The sequence below is a fragment of the Euleptes europaea genome, chromosome 6 (assembly GCF_029931775.1).
Source record: "Euleptes europaea isolate rEulEur1 chromosome 6, rEulEur1.hap1, whole genome shotgun sequence".
Lineage (NCBI taxonomy): Eukaryota > Metazoa > Chordata > Lepidosauria > Squamata > Sphaerodactylidae > Euleptes > Euleptes europaea.
The window spans coordinates 57,380,580-57,386,579 of NC_079317.1; the positions used below are offsets into that span (position 1 = coordinate 57,380,580).

Below are 6,000 nucleotides of genomic sequence, written 5' to 3' on the forward strand. Positions count from 1 at the left end.
TGTACACTGACTTCAGTTTCATGTTAGAAGGAAAGTAGGATGTAAATATAATTAACAAACCAGCAAATGAAAAAATAACAAGCAAATGAAAACATACTTTATACATAGACTCGTTGAGATAAATCTGGAACCCCACATACCAAAGACACAACACAGACCCAAACTCAAGCTGGTGTGAAATGTGAATAACTTGTTTCTCTGAATGGATATTGATTTTCACTAGAGTAGAATCTAGCTTTACATTTGCTTAAATACCAAAAAAAGTAGCAACAGCCATTACTATTGTAGATTACTTACTGCCACAGTTTAATGGTGAACACATTTTACAGAAGGGTAGGCTGGAACAGTGCGATTCAGCTATCCCCATTTTTCCAGGCTTTATTTTCATGCTTTATTTTCCATCTGCAGTGATGGAACAAAAAGGGAGGGTGATCATTTCCAGTGATGCTTCAATCTGTCAAGATCTACCTAAGTTGAAAGGGCACTTTATTAATGTTGTATGTTTCTCTCGTATAGTTATCTAGTTAATTGATTGGGGAATTTTATTTTTAGCTTCATCTTTTGTTACCTTCTTGGCAGGCACACTGTTCATACCATCCCAAAGAACAAACATTGGTTGGCGTTGAGGTATCTTACACTGCAACAGGAGAGTATAGTAAATACTTGATTCCAGACAAAGATGCTACCTTGAGATGAAACCAGCAACAGCAGCACAAAATCTAGAAGTGCAATCCTAAACAGTTATACCCTTTTAAGCCCACTGATTTCAATGGCTAGAAGGCTATAACTCCACTTAGGATTGTGCTGATATTCAACATGAAGCCTCATCACTTAGCTCTAACCAAAGAAGCAGTAATTCTCAAGACTTATGCAATAAAGGAAAGACGACAGTGAAGGCACTTAACATATGAGATCCTCTTTATGCTCTAATCCATCTTTCACATAGAGCTTGAAGACAAGATTACATAGGGACAAGATTTAGTAAGAAGGGTGCAGCTCCAACTACTGTATCAGATTAATTAATGGCAGTCGTCAAAACACAGGATGACAACGCCTTTAATTCCCCCCCCACACTAAAACGAAAACACTCCAGTTTTTTCATAAGAGTGGTGTGCTAGAAATGGACCACAGAACTTTCAAAACAACGTGCCTTCACTTTAGTCTGAAATACATGAATGAGAACTCCAAGAGAAAAACAGCATATAACATTCAAACTGAATGACTGTGTAATGAGTCTCTGTTCTTTCACAGCAAAGGGTATATAATGGATAAAGTAAATACTCTAACAAGACTCAGTGTAACAGCACTATTCCTAATAAGTATTTACACTGGCATCTTTCACTACTGAAACCTGTGCTTGAATGGATTTTGGCTTTCTTTCCCAGCTACTTGCCCAACAGTGTTGCTACCTAGTTATTTAAGTTTATCATCTGAACTATCAGTAGATGGACAATTAAGTGACTTTGTAAGAAGGGAGAAGCATAGCAAACAAGCTAATATAGTGAACTGTTGGATCTGTTCTTTCCCATTATAATCAATTCCAAAGATGTTAGGTTTGAGACAAAGCAACTGCTTTTGAACGAAGATTATAACAATATTTTCCTAAGATCTTCGAGTCTTGCAGGGTCGAATACCTCTATGTGTTTTACTGTGCCATCCTAAGCAGATTCACTAAATATCCTACCCAGATCTTATGCACCTTACTCCCAGGAAAGTGCTTTTAGGATTGCACTGAAAGAAGCCTAGTAGTAGATACTTAGCATAAACAAAACACCCCACTCAGTTCACAGAACAGATGACAGCTTACATTATCACTTCTACATAAGGGCTGTAGGGTTATCAGGACAAAAACTGCAAGTATGATCAACAAAAGCACAACTGCAGTTTGTGCAAGAAGCTGAATTTTTTTTAAAAGTAGAATAATTTTATATCAGTTTAAACATGTTTGAAGGGGATTTGGCATTACTGCTTTCCTAAATGACACATTTTACTATTAATGATGTTTCCTAAACAAACTCTGCTGCTAGACATGACAAATTATCCTTGCTTTGCAAGCCAAACTGCAAAATTAAGAGCTGCTTCAAAGTGACAAAACCTACATGGAAGAGTAATGAATAAAGCGCTAACAGAGTGAATACATGCATGTATGTATTTAGCTGTGCTATGTACAAGATTACACACAAACGTCACACTATTTCCTACATACAAAGAATTTCATGGAGGTTAGTCTAAGAGTAGTAGAATCTCTTTTCACTTCTGTAGAATCTTTTCTCACTTTTGGCAAACCCTACAAATGACCAAGCTAGAGAAGGTGAGATCCATACTGGGCCTACAATCAATATCCTGCATGTCAAAAAAACATATGTAGTTGAGATATGTACATTTCTGTACATACTGTGTATATATTAAAAAATATACTTAAATATGCCATACTAGTTATTGCAGTAGGTGAAAAAAATAGACATTTTGGCCAGACTTCTGGTACTGTACAAGTCTGCTCAAGAATGTGGTATAGTGGTTAGAATATCAGACTGAGATCTAGGAAACCCAGATTCAAATCCCTACTCTATCATGGAAATTAACTGAGTGATGTTGGGCCAGTCAAATATACTCAGCTTAACCTCCCTCATAGGGTTGTTATATGATTCTCCTCTCCTCCTTTTTATCATCACAAGATGCTGTGGATCCACATTGTGGAGAAAGGCAGGGTATAAATGAAGCAAATAAAATATCATAACTGACCCATATATTTCACGCTAAGGATATTAAATGCTGAATTTGTTGGCCATCTTCTTTCTAGATACCTTCTCTCACTGCTTATAGTTAGATAGTGTCTTGTTACTACAAAGCAGGAATACCAGATAATGGTATGGAGCAAAACTCCTTCATTCAGTGGAAATCACTCTCTCCCACCTCCCTCCCTCACACACACACACCTAAGAGAACTCCTTCATAGTGTCCATCCACTCCACAGAGGCCTAGCTCTCAGGAACAACAGTTGTGATGATGGTACACCTGTATCTGGGCTATACCACTTCATACTGCAGACACCGGGTACAGTCATATGGATGAATGGTCCTGTATACAAAACAAACATTACCTACACAGAGAACACTAGATATTAGTTGAGAGAGAGCTAGTCTACCCCTCTCTCTGACATCTGATTTTCTATGTGAGGTATTTGTTTTGATATAAAGGTTCATTCAGTCATGCGAGCTCCCATCTGATATAGTATAGCTTAGAAACGGGTTTACCACCTGACAAGCTTTTGTGAGATCTGGGTCAGAGATTACTGAATGATTGGGGTGGGTGGGGAGAATACAGTTTTATTTAGATGTCCTCTAACTTACTTCCTATTCTCTTTTACTAACAACACTCCTGGTTCAACAACTGATATTTCTTAGTAAAAAATAGGTCAGACTTTGATTCTGGGATTTAACCTAGAAATTTACTGTAATAATCTGGCCTATTTCATGCCAGTTTTGAAAAAAGGAGCGGTATCTAGATTGCATGGTTTATACTTTAAAGCAGGGTATCAAAGGTGCATATTAAAGATCGTTCTCTTATTCTCAGTTACTTAATCCAGAAGAATCAGAATCCAAATGCACTGTTAAAAGTAGCCAACATGGATTTTAAGAAAAGCAGGAAAGGGGGGGGGGTTCTACTCTATGTGATAAAAATGTTAAGCAACGTGCAGCACGTACACTGCTGGCACATACACAATAATTAATCTACAACACCACAAAATGACAACATAAATACAGAACCAGCATGTTACAATTTAAGAACATAAGTGTGGGTTAGAATCCCCATTCCACACAAGCATTAGCACTGATGGTAAAATTACTTTTATACTCACCTGGCCACGAGATATTAAAGACTATCTAATCTCTATTAAGTGGTCTCAAGTGCATGTCTTGAGGTTCTCTTTCTAGCCATCACAGACTGTGACTGCAATGTGATTTCATTTTACCATGTGTTATAAAATTGATTTCTAGGTCAATGTTACTATACAATTATACGGCACTATTTTCTTAAATGCAAAAAATAAATAAACAGCATATCATCACTTTGGGGAGTTTCATGCAACGAACACTGAGTTGTGACAGGCCATTGCTCAGTAAACCACCATCTCTTCTAAATACCCTTTGCAGAGTTGTCATCATAAAAAAACATCCTTCTCTTTTACAAGGCTATTCTTTCGCACTTCTAGGCAAGAACATGGGGTGGGGTAATGAGTAGAATGCTGCACTTAGACCTGAGGCTCCCAGGTTGAAATTCCCACTCAAGTCCCTGGCTGACTTCAAGCTTGCCATCATTTCTCAGCCTAACTTGGTGAGGATAAAATAAAATAACCACAGTTAAGCTACCCTGTGTGCCTTGGAGGAAAGGAAAGTTACAGATATGATCAGTCACTTCAGCAGAGAGGATCTTTGTATTGCACAACTGAGCCATCACATTTTGTCTATTTTGTCAAGCAAGATTGTTAGCTATCAGCTTCTCCTTACTGCAAAAGATCATCTCCCAGAATTTACCCATAGATCAGCTTTAAACACAAATATCTCTGCTCATATACTTTTTTCCCTTCAGTGTAAGAGGGATGCCAACAATCTGTCTGAAATGAAAATGATCGACACTACTGTGACAACCAACACTGTCCAGAGAAAACAACCGTGGCACACAAAAAAGGTAATGTATAAAGGGCTTTTATCGCCAATCCTTACTGTTCATTCAAGCTGAAAAATGTTTCTTCTACTTCAATGCACTTTAGGTCTCAAGACCCATTTCCAAGTGTGAACAGAAGCTGTAAAACATAAGAAACTATTAAATATCTCAAGAGAAAAAAACAGTCATTTCCATTAGAACTTCTGTACATCACAGATATGACATCCCAAATAAAAATAGCAAGGTTTTAAAATTATTGTCTAATCACACACTACAAAGTGTTACATAGTCAGAAAACTTGGCCTGGAATGAGGGTGGGCTATAAATTCAAAAATAAAACTACAGATTAGATCTTATACTGTTTACAAGGATGAGCAAATCAATGCATTAAAAAACCCTCAGAAGCATACATTTAAGGACTTGTTATCTTCTTTTTTCTGTTCTCCCAAGTTCATTGCTTCAAAATACCTGAAATGAGTGCAAGTTTACAAGACACTGCTTCTTCCTATGTATATTCTAACAGGGTTCCTGCCCAGCCAGGATTTGAAACTAAGTTTGAGGAAGATTAGATTAGTTAAAGAGGAAATTGGGTTAGTTGTCATCAACTATGGTTCATGTCAGTACTGATGAAATGTTTGCTGTGATTAAGGTCAACAGAAAGAGAGCAGAGCAAATTTACACAAGAGAGGAAAGGATAGAGAAACTAACAGAGTATGCAACCTCCCAGTTTCTAAACAATGGTTAAGAAATCAGGAAAGTTATGTCAGTGAGGGACAACAGAAAAATATATTTGAGTCTGATTAACTTTCCATGTACTATTCATAGCAATGGTATACAAATGTATGCTTCCAGAAGAGTTTAATTCATCTTATATCTGTTTCTTCCTTTCTATGAGAAGTAATCTAGAAACACTAATGGAAAACTTTGCACTTTACAAGGAATGAAGACTTTTTGTACAACAATGATGAAATGGAAATTTTAAAGACAAAAGGCAATGGGTTTCTAAAAGCACTCAAACAACCCTGAGTTCCACTGTTTTTATTCCAGGGGCAGATTATCTCATAAGTACATTTTTTAAATAGCCATTTCCTTTCACTTAGATGTTTTTCTCTCTTACTTTTCCAATGAAAATTATGGGGTATTCTGTTCTACCATAATAATCAGGACCTAAATCTGAGAGCCAGCATGGTGTAGAGGTTAAGATGTCAGACTAGCACCTGGGAAAACCAGGTTCAAATCCCCACTCACACCATGAAAGCCTGCTGGGAGACCTTTGGCCAGTCATACACACTCTGACCTGACTCTGGCTAGTATTTGGATGGGAGATTTCCAAGG

General features: G+C 37.3%; 1 protein-coding gene across 1 annotated transcript in view; it reads right to left on the bottom strand.

Annotated features, from left to right (window-relative positions):
- Positions 1 to 4,822, bottom strand: part of TMEM229B (transmembrane protein 229B) — a 40,941-nt gene extending 36,119 nt beyond the window's left edge. Inside the window, exon 1 of the mRNA XM_056851463.1 lies at positions 4,725 to 4,822. The gene's annotated coding sequence lies outside the window, so the exon portion shown is untranslated. The remainder of the gene's footprint in view (positions 1 to 4,724) is intronic.
- Between the last annotated feature and the right edge of the window lie 1,178 nt (positions 4,823 to 6,000).